At 33.9% G+C, this 17,640-nt stretch overlaps 1 protein-coding gene across 1 annotated transcript in view; it reads left to right on the plus strand.

The window, feature by feature from the left end:
- Nucleotides 1–1,952: 1,952 nt before the first annotated feature.
- LOC132701386 (hormone receptor 4) overlaps nucleotides 1,953–17,640 on the plus strand; it is a 91,203-nt gene continuing 75,515 nt past the window's right edge. The window contains exon 1 of the mRNA XM_060669250.1: nucleotides 1,953–2,404. The gene's annotated coding sequence lies outside the window, so the exon portion shown is untranslated. The remainder of the gene's footprint in view (nucleotides 2,405–17,640) is intronic.

A 17,640-nucleotide genomic window follows, 5' to 3' on the forward strand; every position in this document is an offset into this window, starting at 1 on the left:
AAACAACAGAAATTTATTTTCGAAATGAACTGCTAGTGCCAGTAAAGAAAGTGAATACTGATCATCTAGCTCAGAGAATTGAAATTTGATTTTTTTATTTTGCATATGGACACAAAACGAGAACTCAAGAAGTTTGTAATTTGTTTAACGCAAAATAACCAAAAAGAACCATTACAAAATCCACAGTGAGTAAAATTGAGATCTTAACATTACTCAGGGTATTTTCATTAATTTGCCTTATTTTGTACCTAATTCTAGGTTTTGTGGTTTTTCTTTATACACTTTTGATTTTAAATATCCCCAGAGAAAAAATTCAGGAGAGTAATATCTGGAGATCTTGCAGGTGGTTCTATTGATCCCCGTCAACCAATCCACTGTCCGGGAAATAGTAAATTTAAATAGTCACGCACTTGTCAAACAAAATGTAGCGGAGCGCCATCTTGTAGAAATCAATTTTCGGAAAAAAAACTGCGTAGGAATTAAGTTATTTCGAAAAAATTGTAATATATCGGGCTCCAGTAAGATTTTGATGGAATGAGGTCCAATAATTTTATTATTGGACACACTGGTACAAACACTATTTTTTTGTGGATTATATGTACTTCAATTTGTTTACCATAACATTTAAACGTGACCGCATCACTAAACAGTATCTGACGGCGAAAAAATAGTTTCACAAATCTGCAGTCTGCGATCGGAAGCATTTTGTTCAGCTCCTGTAATAACATAATCTTACGTATGATACTTTATTCTTTTAATATGCGCAAAGGTTAGCTAACATCATAATTCGAAGTCACTTCAGAATATGCACGATGGAAATTATCCTAATAAAAGGTTGTAAACTCTTGTGTTGTCATTGGTTTTGGGGCGACCTGGCTGTAGACGATCTTTCTGGATAATTCGGGTTAAACAAATTACAAACGTCTGCTTGTGTTCTAGTTTTGTCTCTATATCAATGAAAATTAAAATTTCAATTCTTTGGACTTTCTTTACTGACAGAAATGTAACTGTGACAATTTAAGTAGTGGTACTAGCTCTACTTACCTGTTCATTTCAAAATTACATTTCTGTTTTTCATTATTTTGCTCATGAATGCGTACGCATGAATTATGCGTAAAATTTGACACAGAAGTCACAAATGGATTTTAAAAAATCGTATATTTTCTGTTTACTGCAAAAAATGGACAAGAAGAAAATTATGTGTGATTTTTAAATGATATTTGTTATATATTTTATCCGTTCACTGTATAAGAAAATCAGAGTGACGAAAAGTGCTTAAGTAATTTACTCATACATTACAATGCCTCAGTGCCGATGCAGTTCGCATTGCTTTGCAGTTGCTGTTTTAGGTCATAATCTGTAATGGTTCGCCACTGTGAAAACTTAATAATAATAATGTTTTCTTTAATACATATATATATATATATATATATATATATATATATATATATATATATATATATATATATATATATATATATATATATATATATATATATATATATATTACCCTGTTATTAAAGTTAAGTAATAATAAATTAATATGTAATATATTATTTAGCTGCTGAAAAAGAAGGGCCGCTAAGTTTACACCTTTTGTCTCATTTCAAACCATCTGACGAAAATGGCAAAATATTAGTGTTTCAACATTGCGACTCGAAAAATATCACAAGTGAAGACGGGATGACGGCACGGAGTTGAAGTTGCGGGAATACGTGGAAAACCAGACCCACCCGGTACCCATTGGAACGACTTTCCATCAATCGGCCCACCACGGGGGTAATCCACCTATTATGAAAGCGGAAACGTTAGAGAGATGCAGTGTTTTGAACGGGGGCCGCGCCGCGCCGCCGGCAGCCGGCAGCGAATTTCTCGTAGTGTTGCTCCGACCCCCCACCACCGATGTCGTAAGCTACAGGTCATTCACCTCGCACAGTCCCGGCTAACACAGCTACGTACTCGCAACTCTCGTTGAAGCGGTGTCCTTATTTTTCGCAGTACTTATTCGAAGTTTTCGAGCCCCCATCCGACCCGAACTGGACACGGAAGGGCCCCCTTTTCCGGCAACCGTCGTCGCGTCCCCGAAACGTACGCGAATCCACGCGCAAAAAATAAATAAATAACTAAACAAAAACACAAAATGTGGCGCGCCGCCGTAAGAGTGAAATTTCTGTGAAGAGTGCTTTGAAAAGCGAAACTAATCGACGTCAAACCGTTTGTTTCGTGGTATACCCGACATTGCCCGTGTAATTGCCGATGTGATTTTCCGAAAAATAAAATTGATAAATAAATTTCGCGCCCCCGTGTGGTCCGCTTTGAGAGATAACCTCCCCGATGTGCTGCGCCAGCGAAACGCAACATTTAACGGGCTCCGGCTAGAGTTCCTTGACCCACCAAAAAAAATGTAAGTACGAGTAGCGATTAATTAGTCGGGGTGTTACGTAATAAAATGTGAAAGTGCCATGAATTATAAAATTCGCTGGAAATGGCAGCCGAGAAAAATGCTAGCGAACGTCGCTAGTCGCCGTTGCCTTGCTGGTCGTTTTTCATTCGATTGTGTTAACTCTCGGGAAAGGTCGTCGACCCTCAGTAATGTAGGTCAGTGATGGTGGGCGGTGCTTACGATTGCGCACTGGCCGTCGAAATGTCAATCATTATGCACAGCCTCCTTGGAAGATTGTTTTTCCACGTATTCTTCCAGTCCATCGACGCATTTCCCTTGGAAAATTTAAAAAACACGCAAGGCGGGTGTGCGATAAAGCGATCTCTAAGACCTCGAAAAGTTTCGTTTCGATGAAAGACTTTCTCGTTTAGCTACCAATTAAAAATGACTTGCTATACCTAACATATCATATAAACAAATAATAAGGTTATAGCCACAAAAAAAACACCTAACTTCAATTACTCGACCCCCTTACTGATATAAATCAAGTTGAAACTTACCTTTATAGGTTAGATTAGAAGAGGACAATATTTATACAGAAAAAGCTGTCACACTAATATTTTAAAGGCGAAATTGATTTTTTACGCATGTCGTTATTCCAATATTTCTTTTTTAAACCTGTGGCAATGGCAAATTCATTGCCTTCAAAATATTTGGTTTTAATGTTCAAGAAGTAACACCGCATACTTACCGCAATAAATCAGTTTGCAATTCATTTTGAGAGGTTTATTAAGTTTCGTATCTGGTGCACAAAGGTCTAAGAATTTCTTCTATGAATTGCTTAAAATTTCGATTAACTGGCATATTCTCCATCAAGTCGCACTTTGGCACCTATAGAGTAGCCCCGAAATAAATTAAACCCATTGATTAATAAAATATAATTATCTCCTCGATTACCATTATGTATATGTACATATTCATTATCAGTATGCGTAAGAACCCGTATTTTCATTACGAAGTGTTAGAACCTGAGGAACATAGTTCTAAAGAAGTAATAACTTTTGGACTTAATTTATATTTAGGTAATTCATGTACAAAACAAAAAATATATTAGGCGAGCAGAAATGCTCTTGCATATTTTGTATGTATAGAGACGTCAACCATATCTTTTATCTTCTGCTAAGAAACATTCATAGTCGAAGTGTAGAAACAATCGCAATATTTTACGGTAACTTATTTATTTATTTGTTATATTAATTTAGTTGTTCATCCGAAAGAAGCTCTGCAGGCTTTAATAATGTATCAAATGTATCAAATTACACTACTGATTTTTAAAATAAATTTAGCTTATGTAAATAATTATTAGACAATTTTTATGACAGAATTTTATTGAAATGTTCAAATAAGTTTATGTATTTCTAAAAATAATAAAACCTTCGTGTATCTCTTTTTATTTAATAATTCTTAATTGTCGTTGAGCTAACTAAAAAATCTTCTAGAAACAATGAAAATATTCAAAAACGTGTTTTTTTTGGCTAGTTAATGCATGAAAATGTATCATTCTCTTTACTATGTGACCTTGTCATCTTCGGAATTTCCCAAGGAAGTTTTATTTTATGTGCCCATTAAACTAGTCCAGTTTATTCCCATAAACTTAAAAACTTGTGAAAACTCTTTGTTTTAAGCCGAAAAAAATTGCGATTAATTTATACGAATTTTATGTTTTGTCAATAAACAGCGCCCGGTGAAGCAAACAGTTCATCGTTTAAAAATAAAATTAAGTTGATATCCCGCAACGTTCTTACCTTCTGTTTAAATATTATTATTTTTGTTTTAAAAGGTCAACGACCCCATAAAACGAATAGACGAATTTGTACAGATAATCGAATATGGGTCACACAATTTTAAACGCGTGATAGGTTTTTTTACCCAATCTTTGATAGAAATTCTTACGCTTTAGACGTAGCAATTTTTATAAACGTTTTAATTATTGACAAAGCAGTCCTTTGCATTGGATTGTTTGCAATTAAGTAATATTTATGTCGCAAATTATCGCAAACAATATTGTAGGGACATTGCCAAGTTTAAGGCCAGTGACGTCGCATTTTTTTTTATCTACAAATGGGGCTTATCTCAAGATTTTCTTGTTAATTTAGATTTTAATTGTTCCTTATCGGTCGTGAACTTCTAGAGACAAACAATGATGGTGGTTTTGCAGTGCACAAAGACACTTCAGGTCTTTTTGAATGTCTCCAATACCCAAAAAATATATGCGTACCTTTTTGCTTACTGTGAAATTTAAGAAAAATATGTTTGTAAAAGTTTGGCGGCCTGTTCTAGAGAAACTGGAAGTTGAAAAATGACTTAATAAAGGTGCCATATTCCGAAACATTTTACTCTATATTTAGAAATACTTTTTTTGAACATTTTTATTTTATTTACATTTTTACAAAATATGTAATGTTTGCAGAAATGACAGCAGAATCAATCGGAGAAATAAAGGAGTACTTTGCAAGAGGCAATAAATTGTCAGAAATCGTATGTTTGCCACCGAATATCCCTGCGCGACCTTTTGCAAGTAACAACAGTGGTGTTGCATTTCAGTTACTTCCTGTAAATTGAAAAATCGAAAATATTACAACGGAGAGATTGAAAATTGGGTCACAGTTACATTGTTCAATTATTGCTATTGAATTTTTATTTGGGGTCGCTCGAATGCCTGCAAAACGACGGCAATAACTCTACGCTGCTATTGAGCATTCTAGTAGAATGGAACTTTTCATATTGCACACGTTACGTTGGGAATAATTACTGAACGTGAACTTTTTAAATTAAATGATTTCGTATGACCATGCAAGGGTTGAAATATCGGTCGCCATTAATTTATTCGCTATATAACTTTTCTAACAATGTCTAGACAAAAAATGCTCTTTTTATAATGTTTCTGGCAATACTTCGTACCCAGATCTATACTACTAACACGTAGATTTTTAGTGAGTTTAGGGTTTTTCTCGATCCTATATGAGAATTTTGGGAAGCAACGGTGAAATAATTCGAAAAAAAAAACTGTCCAGAGTAGCAACAAATAAAAAGTTCTTGACAACCAATTTTAATGAAACTCGTCGTAATTAAAGGTGCCTATGATGTGATCCAATTATATGGCTGAATGGCATAATAAGATTACTGATTGTTGTTCATTTTGTTCTAATTCAATTAGTAGTTAATTTTAAACCTATTGCATGCTTGCTGCAAAATTGTTTCCGTCACCATTTTAACAAATATTATTTCCACTATCATCAGCAATTTTTTTTTATATTTTTATATTTAAAAATCATGTTCATCGCATTTCTTGCGCGTTACTGGTATAATTTTTTCCATTTGCATTAGGCATTGATCTCCAACTGAAACGCTATCATCTCAACTAATTCATAACAACAGCATATTGGAAAGAGGCTTAATATTAGAGGCCTATAATTAGAAAATTTCTTCGGAGTAATTTGGCCGCAGCCTTTTTTAAATCATTGAGCAAAACTAATTTCACTATCAATAATTTCAAACAAGGTGTCCAATTTTCGTATGTTGGCAGGCATCTCACAGTTTTCCAATTACTGACTTACGTTTTCAATTATGTCAATTAATGTATTAATAACGTTTTTTTTATTTAGTTTCTTCGTTGAATTTGGTTTCTATAACACCGAATTTACCTTGCTGGTATGAATTCAGTTGGTTCAGATTTGCTCGTTGGGGTAAAACATTTGAATAGGGTAATAAACAAGGGTAACAGATTTGGTATATTGGAAATAGTTAAAAATAACCGTTAAACTATTTGAAATGATATATATCTGACACAACTGTTAAATGTGAGTTATTTGTTGTTGATGTTATTTGGTTTTGTCCATGCACTAACAATATTATCACACCCATAAGTAACCTTGTAAGAAAAAAATCCTTGTTGCCTAATTTTATACTAGTTTTAAATGCAAACAACTCAAACGCGTTTAGCATCTCAAAACAGATCATTTACTTCCGTCAGACGAATTCTCATTACCCAACTATAGATACAAACTCTTACAAAAAATTTGTTTATTCTTTCTTTCTCTAGCTTTGAAAATATTACAAACTAAGCCAATTTAATTTTGGACAACTTTTTTTCAGCTAATATTGATTTAGAAAATATTCATTACCTCGTGAAAACATCGGAATTTATGGAATTTATTTGTTTTTCTTAGGACCGCACCAAAAACGTATTCTAAAAGTTATTTTTGTTAAGTATTCTGCAGCAAAAATATTAATTCACTCTTCTAGCTTAGTAAGTATCAGTGTTTTTTAGAATTCCATCTTAGCTTTATAAATCCTTTCTGGCAGGAAACTCTGTCATACGTCATTATTATGCGTTTATTTTTATTTAAAGTTTAATGATTGTAATGTTTTAAGATTCCGGAAACGAAACAGCCTGTGCCACAATGTTTGCACATTTGGCACAGATACGACGCATAAAACCACTGCTCATATGATTGACTTCTAAAAAGCTTTAGCCAAGAGGCTCTGCGCAACTAAAAGTTTAGCATCTATCTGTTTATTCTTTATTATTCTAGGTAGACCCCAGCATCCCGAAAGGTTTTGCTAGTTTTTGTCTGGGTATAGGTGTTAAACAAGTTACAGAATGTAGAATGTAGCAAGCATAATTACAGATGAGCCAATTAAAGATTCTAATACTATACTAGCTATATTAATTAATGAACATCATTTGAGAAGTCGTTGAAATCAAATCCACACACAGGAAACAATCTTTAGTATAAAAGTCTTGACTTTTGCACTGCCCTAAAAAAAAAATTCTTTCCGTTGCTTAGGATTTTGAACCAAATTTTCCCTACAGTGCTGCATTCATGTATTAATTCCGTTTTTCTGCTTCAGTTCTACTTATAGGCTTAGTATTATTAAACAATAAAATAGTTTTAAAGATCTAAATTTAATGAGGATGTATATTTTTAGTCATAATGGTAACAAATATTAATCATTCAATAAAAATGAAACGATGCTATGAAATTATAGCTTTGGTCTAAGAAAAACACCACAACAAACAAATATCCTTGCTTTGGAGCAATAGAGACGGAATAGTCAACTGAGTTAGAAAGAACTGGCACAATAGGACAATCAAGACAAATATCTAGAGCTAAAAATTTTGTTGAACTGCTGAAATGAGATGCTTACCAGTTCTAGATCACTTAAATGTAATATGAGCGTTAAAGTGAGTAAAATTTTTTTGTCAAAAAGGAGGACCGTTGCCAAGGGAGACGGTAACGCATACGACAGCAATTTAAAAAGGAAATAAGCTTCTAACGTTCAATGGATAGTTAATTTTATAGGCTTGTTTCTCTCTTCGGAAACGTTATATTAAATTAGGGCTCCTGGGTTCCAATTCAGATTTGCATCAGATTTGTATAAAATTGACTCCACCTAGAAAAAAGACTATTTCAAGTACGAGTTTGTGTCAGTGTCAATGAATTGTCATGGCGAAGTGAAAGTTAGGTTCTAAACAATTCACACCGTGCACTAGACTATGGTGCGGGTGTCATGGGAACTCGCCAGATTACCGTATGCCATCCGTTTGCAAATGTCCGCCCACTCGGATAGCCTAGCAGTCAAAGTGAAAGTAGGTACCGTTAAATCGTTTGCTACCTCAATTCGCATATTCTTGGTCATTATTGTCAATTACCTAGGATTTTAATTTGTTTAATTCGTTTTTAGCTATATTCGTATACGAAATTGTAATTCGTCAACAATTGGTTGGGATATACAAAAAATTGCTTCATTTCACATTCTAAAAAATTGGAAAAAATACATTCTTAATAATTTTAAACAAATTTGAAAATTAGAAATTCCCTTATACCGGGTAATTCAAACTCGAACTGCACCATCATCTCGGATAGTACATCATATACAAGGATCGTTTCAGTGCTAAAAAGACTTTTGACGATATAATTGAAAAACCAAAAAATGAATATTTTGATTTTACTTTTTGACATTGCTAACCAAAACCATAAGTTTATTTTTCCAACTATCCGCTGACACTCACAAATTTGACTTGCAACTTTTCAGGGTCCTCCTAAAATGAACAACTGCATTTCTATTGTGGACACCATTTTATTTTTTTAAAGAAACTTCCGCACCACTGTAATACTATTTCAATATCTTCTGGATTCCTCCTGCATCGGTGGTTTATAAATCAAAATTTGTTGACCTAAAAATAGTTCTGAGTTCATCGATGAAACATTTGTCTTATTTTGCGTTTCTGACACCACATCTTTGTTCATCGATTTCATCTTTTTTTCTACAATATTTTTGGAAATTTTCCCACGAAAATTATATAAACACGTTGAACCCAAATTTACACGTATCTTAAGCCTCTGTTTCGTATTTCTAATACTAAATTTAGAACAAGCTATCAAATTTCTTGATTTTAACTAAAATATGTCTACGAATTAAAAAAACAGCCATGCCATCCTTCCCAGTAAATACGCGAAGAATGACATCTTTATTTCTTTAAATCTTATTCCAAATTACTCCACTGTGAGCAATAAGCTATTTTTGGAAATATTCCTAATTAAGCTAGTGATAATTAAAACATAAAATTTAATGCACAAGAAATTAATAAATTAATTTAATTCGAATTTAATTAAATAATGACTTGGTAAAATGTATTCGAAACATGAACGAAGGTCGATGTCGGTTGATATCGCAAACTTGCATTTTGCAAGTAAATGGTTGTTCATTTAAATATCGCGTTTTCGGTTTTTGCTTTCAAACTGACTCGCCGTTGATAAAAATCACCCTCAAGTGGATCCACCTCTTCGACTTTAACATTTTATTAATTTTAACTAATTAATTAATTAATTAATTACTTTTTGTGTATGGGTTTACGATAATCATAGAAAGCTCTACCGAAAATATGGAGAAAAACACTTGACAGGCATGAAGCGTAAGACCACGACCTTACTAGGGGCATTATGATTTGGGACACCCCGACAGAACATTTGGAAGGTTATAACTTGTTCCGAAGCGGAAATAGTACGCACTGGACAAGGCTCTAGGCCCTACGCACTAACTAGAAAATCGAAAGCTCAGCTAAAAAAAACTATGCCAAAACCGATAATGATGTACGGATTTGAAACATGGACAACAGCAAAGGTTAGTTAATCAGAAAAGACAAAGAGATTCACGAACGAAGAAATCTAGTTTAGAAGAATATGTTCAGCAGGGCATGTAATAAGGCAACCAGAGGAGCTAGGGATTAGCCCAGTCTGGCAAACGAATCCGCAAGGCTGAAGACCCCTTGGAAGACTACGGCTGAGATAGAGAAACAACATCGTCAAAGACATCCAACAACTGCAAGATCCATTTTTTCATCTTACTGGATGGGACACCACTCCACTAATGTAATATTGCTATTAAATATATACAACAGATACAGAGCCGAGTCGGTAGCCACATCTTATAATGGATGTACTTCATGAGATAAGATTATCTTACGACGTATGTGGTTTGTGTGGATCGCTTAGATAAACTTTAATTATACCATTGCTTGATGGCTGCAATATGTTGATTTCTCATTTTTCGGTACTTCTAGAAAACAAGCAAACCTTAAATGTGAGGAGGGCGATATTTTCCAGTATGTAACTCTTAACTGTAAGTTAATGGTAATAATTGAATTCATAGCAATTCCGTTTCGAGTTAAATTTAAGATCTTAGCAATCCTTAGTTAGAAGCTAGCACACATTTCATTGCTGAAATAGAATCATTTATGCAAGTTTCACAATACAAGACACAACATTTCTCCTTCTCTACATGTTAGTAAAAAGGAAATCACATATTTTGAACACTTATTACAATTAGCTTCTAGATATTTGTGTGTCTCACTTTTGTTACGCCGTGGTAGGTGTCACATCACAGGAGATGAAAACTTAAATATCGTCATCAGTCGACCTGCAGTAAGTAAAAGTGAACAATTGTTTGTCATGGGGTTGTATGTTTTCCTCTTCGGCCATTTCGAAATTAAAAAGCAGAACATCCACGAACGTAAACAAAAACAATTCTTGCTATTATTATTCCAGCTAAAATAGATTAAAATCGGAATAGACAGAGAGCCCAACAAGCAATTAGCAACCCCATTGGCTTATATGAAGGAAACGCAGTACGATTTTATGTATCCAGGTGCTGTTACCGTTTAAGGTTTTAACAATATTGTTACTAAATTACGGTCGTAACAATGTAGAAACAGATCTTAAATAATTAATTGTTAATAGATGCACATGTTCTTCAACTCTTTTAACCCGTCCTCAAACATCACCCCTCCTTTTGGTGAGAAATCTTATATCGAAGTTGCAGCTCGCTTTTGATCTCCGAAGTTCAAAGCGCTTATTGCAATTTGCGTTTGATAACAAATCAAGTAAGAGTCAAATAAAGACGGTTTACTAATATTTGTTTTTAATTGAGCAGAAAGTGAATCAAGTCAACAATTACTCGTCAAAAACTAAGTCTTAAATACATATTTCAAATATTTCACTTTTTCATCCAAACTATTTGAGTTTAACAGTAGTTAGCATTTGAAATTAGCTAAGACAAATTCAATTTTTTTGTTTAATGCTATCTCCTCTGTTGGAGTCGTTAAACATGGCGTTGAGTGACGCAACTGCGAGTGCCTAACTTGCCATCAAAAAACAAACAGTTTGGATTGGCTTGTGTTAATTCATTATTTAGAATGGCAAATGGTACTTAAAATCAAAATAAAATTCTATTATTTATGTTTATTACTTTTTTTGCAACACCCTTGAAGGGCATCAATTACCACGCAGCTGACATTTCTATGATTTGATATTTTGAAATATTTAGTGTAATCACTTATTTTTTCAGTAATAATAAGGTTTAGCCAATTAACTAATTTTATTGATTATATATTATATTTGTTCGTTCCCAACGTGTTGAATTTTTCTAGGCACAGGATGAGTTTAATTAATATATTTTTAATTCAATAAACACTTTTTCAAATCTTTATTTCTCTATATGGTTACATTAATATAATACATTCTCAACATAGTGCCTAACAGCTCTGGCCTCCAGAAAACCTGAAATTACTTACCACAGTGTTGAAGGGATTCATTTATTTAAAACAATACCTAAACATGTTTGAGTTTGGTTAACAACCTGTCTAAGTTTGTTAATATTTCCTAAGTTTTCTGGATCCTTATTGTACCATTGTACCACGTAAGTCCTTTTTCAAATATCCAAACAAATAATAGTCACTGTGTGCCATATCTGGACATAGGGAGGAGGATCTATCTGTTGGAACCCTCACTCTAAAATAGCAGCTTGTGCAACACTAGCAGTATGGACAGATGCATTATCGTGCAAAAGACGCACGCCTCTGGTTATTTTTCCTTGACGTTTTACACGCATGCAGTCTCGCAATTGATGTAATAATGTTGCGTAATATTTACTGTTGACAGTGGTATTAGTTTCTTTAAAATCTTTCAACAGAATTCCTTCACAATCCGAAAAGATGTGGCGATCACCTTTTTAGTTGACTGGCAGAATTTTCTTGGAGGTACTTCACCATTACGACGAGACTCCGCGCACACTCGACACGGCCTTGTTTTTGAATAGCCAAAAGGTTTTTAGGAACCCATCTTGCACTAACCTTATGCATACCCAAATGATCACGCAGGATTCGACAAACACTTGTATCAGAAAGCTTAGTATTTTCTGAGATTTCCTTGACCTTTAATCGTCGATTACTCAATGTCACCTCTTCCACAATCGCAACAATATCTTCTGTTATGACCTCCACTGGTCGACCAGTTCTTGAATCATCTTCAAGGGACTCCTGCCCCATTCGAAAACGTTTTGCCCATTCTTTCACTACAGAATACGAAGGAGAACTTTGGCCGTACACAACATCCAGCCTTTCTTTAACAATTTTAAGTGCTAATCCTTCTTTTGTCAAAAACTTTATGACTGCTCTATACTCAATTTGCGTTATTTGCGACATTTTTTCGAACACGTCTTTCAAATGCTGTCAATAAAAAACTATTTGACGCAAGACTTCAATTTTTTTTCGCAGCTCTTTAAGATATATATTTAAAAGAAGACAAAGTTTGATCGTGATACTGGAGCTGCATCTATGTCATTCCGTAAAATTTTGGCGCTAACCTCGTATGTCTTCATAGCTGGCAGAAGGGGGTTATTAAGTCCAATATTTTTTCTCGCATACATTTGGTAAATATTATTTAGAGATCTGGTATTGTTAACATGGACATCGTTAGTCATTATGATAGTTATATTAAAGTTTTGTGTTTTATGTAAAATTTTGTAAATTAATTCAATTTGTTCAAACTGCAATACAGTAAAGCCTCGGAATATTGACTTCATTATACAATCCGTTTTGTGTTCGTTAACCTAACATAAGTAAACATTAATTTCAAAATTATGTTCTGAAGCACTTGAGCAGTGTAAAAAATTAGTTTTACTACATGGGGAGCCATAATGGCAATAAAGATCTGAAAAGTGAAAGTGAAAGGGAAAGGCATTATAGCCATAGGCATCTTTCGTTTTATCAGTCAGGTAATTTCTACGTCTGTGTACGGACCAAATTAATTTATTCTCAATTAGCAAACCTAGGCACTATGCCGAACCTCGTCTATGTCTTGATTATTTATTCGAATGTTAAAAGTTAGGATCTGCTAATTTTTTTGTTTAAACATTATACCCATTTGTTTTATCGGTATTTGTTTTTAACTTATTATAATATAGCCAACTTAAGTAGAGATTGGGATCACTATTCACAGTATTGTTCAATGCTTTTTCGCGTCCTGCCTGTGTAAACTAACCCAGCATTTTTCAAATTCAGCACTTAAAGTGAGTACAGTATTGGTCCCAGCACAGCACAGAACCTGGAAACACCCCACACTCACTCATCAGCATATCACTATTTACATCATTTAACTTGACATCGTGTTTTCTACATGTCAAATATCACTTCATAATACCAAATAATATTCCTCTAAATCCCAAGCAGTCCAAATTGAAACTAATTAAAATGGTAGGCAATCAAGAGATTTTGACATTATGTCAGAAAACACCACCTGGTGGCAAGGAAAAGCCCTTTTAACAACACCAAGTTTAATAAATTGCGTTAAGCCTTTTTGGAGATATGGACATTTAGTTAAGAAATTGGTAGAACAACCGATAATTTGAATTTGTGGTCGCCTTTTCTCTTGACTCATTCACTAAATAAATTCTTTCAAATTTCTAGGATTCCCGTTTCCCTAATGTCCTACCAAGTTACCCTTACTGGGACAGCGGGTATATTATTCTGTAAAGTTTTCTATATCATTTTAATACAACTTTGCGGATGTTGCTTGGCAAAAAAATTCTCGCAATGTTCACTAATTGATAAAAGCTCCAAGTATCAAAGCGCTTTTTATAAAAATATCAAAAAGAAAACATCGTTCAATTAAAAATAGGCGACTCGCACACAAACGCACACGGCCTCGTTGCGTCGACATTATTATATTCGGCCCACCCGAAAATACATATCTCGAACGCCCGGCGTATCAAATTATCGTGTCATTGACCTTGCGGATTGTTTTGTTTGGTTGCTGCCGGTGGGCCCTTCGTAAAGTGCTAAAGTTCAATGAAACCGCGCCTACTATATTTCGACGCCAGCCAAAAAAAAATGTATTTTCGGTTATCCTCGGTCGATAACCGCGCGCCACTCCGCTGACGTACAAAAGTTTCCTAACGGAACGGGCTGATCATACGGTGTGACGGATTTCGGGAAGATCGTCGTCACGCGGGAGTAATAAACTTGATTTAAGGCCGCCGGTGGATTGATCTGTTATCTCACTAATACGTGATTTAAATCGTTTGCTCTTTAGTGCAAGCTAGGTGGCCGTAATCAATTAATCGCCTGCACGACAATTGCCGAAGAAAGTAAATGTACGGGAGGTGTCATAGAAGATCCCCTTTTCGTGAAACATTTAAGAAAAAAGTAAAGTACTTTCAGAATACTACCTACCTCCAAAACTTATGGATATCGATGTGACACTTTCTATCGTTGATCAGTGCGGAAGTGGAAGAAATAAAATAATCCATTTAAAATGATAATCATCGGTTTGGACTGGGATATATATAGTTTCCACTTTTTCAAGTGGATTCTATGGAAAACTCGTAAACCATTAAAGATACAGAAATAGTTAAATGGGATAAAAATTATATATTTAGATGCATAATGCCCTGAAGCTATCAAAATTAAATTCGCAAAGATGAACTAAGAAACATTTTAGAAAAAACTAATGCTTTGATCTTAGTATTACCTTCGTAGCACATTTCTTTAAACTTTACAAATAAAAAAGCTATACATATGTTCTACGGCCCAAAATGAGTTTCTATCGAATACTCCTACCAACACTGGAATATCAGATAGAAGGACCTCTACCCTTGTGCTAGGCAAGTTTCTCATACAAGAAGTTAGTTTTTTTATGCATTTTAATATTCCATAAAAAGATAAGATAGAAAAACACAAACCATTGTCCCCAATCTCGAATCGTTTCCGAGATATTTTTACTTGAAACTAAGAAAATTCCGATGTTCATTTGTTGTTTTCTCTAAAACAAATAACAATAGTCACAAAGTATAAAATTGGCTTATTTTTTACAAATAACTTAAAAAATCACATACAGGACTATTTAAAATTTCAATATTGATAATAGTATTTTAAAATCGGACACCCTGTAGGCAAAAGAAGAAGAATGTCATTTTCAACCCTACAACTTTTGCCTAATTTTTTTTCGAAATTAATGTGTTGCAAGGAAAATTTGAGTTTTCTAAAATATTTCTCAATCGACCACTGCTAATTGAATATTGCATAAATTTTGTCGCATTTTACCGACCCTGTTTAATGGTTTAAATGTTACCCATGCCAATCCCTATAAAAAGCTACCACCGTGTATATACAATTGTCTGATCACGATAAACCAATATTATAACCGTTTGAGGTTTCTCGTCAGATTGTAATACGTTTGTAATAGAGAATTTTACTTTAAATGATCTTAAATTACTAATTTTGGGGTTTAAAACAATTTATTACATGAAAATATAATAATAAACAATAATACAACAATAGTGTTGAGCACAACAAAGGTGGCTCTTTGACAATTAAAAGCCTTCAACTTTCTAACACATTTCAAAAGTCCGTCCTAATTAATTAATTATTAATCATGAAAATTGATATTTAACATTTAGTTTAGTCTGGCGTGTCCTTTTAATGTTATATGTTATGATGTGTTGATGTGATTGATTAAGTGGGCAAGTTTCAATTATACAAGTAAATTTGTTGACCATCACGAACAGCCTAACACAAATCTATATAGTAAGTACTGTCAACTTTATTGGACATCTGTAACAAATTAATTCTAAAATTTATTTATCGGTAGTGTCCCTGCTTCTGCATAAAAATGGCAACACCAACAATATCATTTTTTCTATACGCCTTTTGTTAAAAAAAGAAATCGTACATAGTTCCTTATTTGATGCAACGGGCATTAAGTTTTGGAAACATCACGTTATGTTACTATACCCGTTATAAAATAACTTTTTTTCCTTTAATCCGAAGTTTATCTTTATTATATTATTATTATATAGGTTTCAAACAGTTTAGTCAAGATACTAACACATGAAATTAATAATCAGCGATGACGATCAACTAACTGCAACAAAAACACCAGAACGCTTAACAAAATCCTGGAAAATCAATTATATTTTGCAAGGTATTTCTTAGGCAGAGCTTCCGAAATCCTAACAATTTGATACTGTTTCAAAAGCAATTAGGTACGCCTTAAAGTTTTCTAATTCGTGAATGTAAAAAGTTTGCATGTATAGAAAGAAGCATGTTATGTAAATTATTGATATTTGAAAAGAAAGTTAAATAGAAAAGAAAACAAAAAAGGAAAAAAGAAAAACAGACAATAAAGAATTTTTGTAGGAAAAATGGAATTAAATTTCATACGCTTGTTTGTCCCTCAAAAAATTGTCAGATCTTCAATGGTCACAATGGTACGAGTTGTTGCACCTACTATTGCGAAAATAACACCCTTTCTCTGATTGTAAAACACATTGTTGAGCTGCTATATAGATGGAGATCCAACTAGATTTGACCTATTTTCAGGTCGCTTGCTTAATTGCAAGATCAAGATCGGAATTAAAGTGCCAATTAACATACTATATGAAAAATCGTCACCACTGGATTCGCACTAAAATATTTGGCACTAAATATAATTCTCTTACTCCAAGATGACAATTCTTGCATAAACAGTGTGCTTTGCCTAGAAAAAAATAATTTTCCTTTCTTCTAAATGAAAAATAATAATTGCTGAGTCCCAAACTTGCGTTTACTTGATGCGGACAGCCTCGAAGATTTCAAACGTAAAATATTTTGTATAAAAATCTGATCCATAGCTATCTTAGTAATTAGTTGAAAGTAGTCAAGAAAGTGTTTAACAGAAGCAAATGTAAGTTTGAAGGGTTGCGAACAAGTTTAAGATAATAATTAAAATACCTGAAAAACAGCTGCTAGTACAAATTTACACACTCGACATCATCCGGTGAAACGAGTTCTCACCCTCCTAGATTTCAAAACCCCATTTTCCTCTGATTGAATATGACCTCGCAGTATTGACAAATAAGAACCTCTTTTCCCGTATAGTTGAAATAAAAAGTCATCCTCGGCATAACGTATTCTTTGTCTATTCTGCGGATCATACGTCAAGTGATATGCGTTTCTACTTTAAAACCCATTCTTATAAAAAATTACGGAAAGCTCCTCTATTGAATGAGCAACTGACGCATCGTCCATTCGCGGTGCACAACTCGGGGTCATTGTACGTCCTCAAAACGCTGCCGTGTCTAGTCGGCCTGCTATACCGTGCCCAGGCCGGAATTTTCGCGACATCACTAGCCCAATTTGGTTGATTATTGTTGAAATATTTACAAAATTACGGTTTTTAAAGTACCAATCTTGAAGTCGGCGTCAGCGGGATCAACAAGAAACCTGTAAAAATAATGTTTTTTTATTGTTAATAGCGCGCGACTATTTTAAATTGACAGACTTGTTACGCCCCTGTCCGTGGCCTAATTTAACACCTTTTGCTAGACAAACGTAAGAGGCAATTTGCTTTTGGTTTCTGCCAAGTAACCGAAGTCTT

The sequence above is a fragment of the Cylas formicarius genome, unplaced genomic scaffold (assembly GCF_029955315.1).
Source record: "Cylas formicarius isolate icCylForm1 unplaced genomic scaffold, icCylForm1.1 PGA_scaffold_4__25_contigs__length_36172078, whole genome shotgun sequence".
Taxonomy (NCBI): Eukaryota; Metazoa; Arthropoda; class Insecta; order Coleoptera; family Brentidae; genus Cylas; species Cylas formicarius.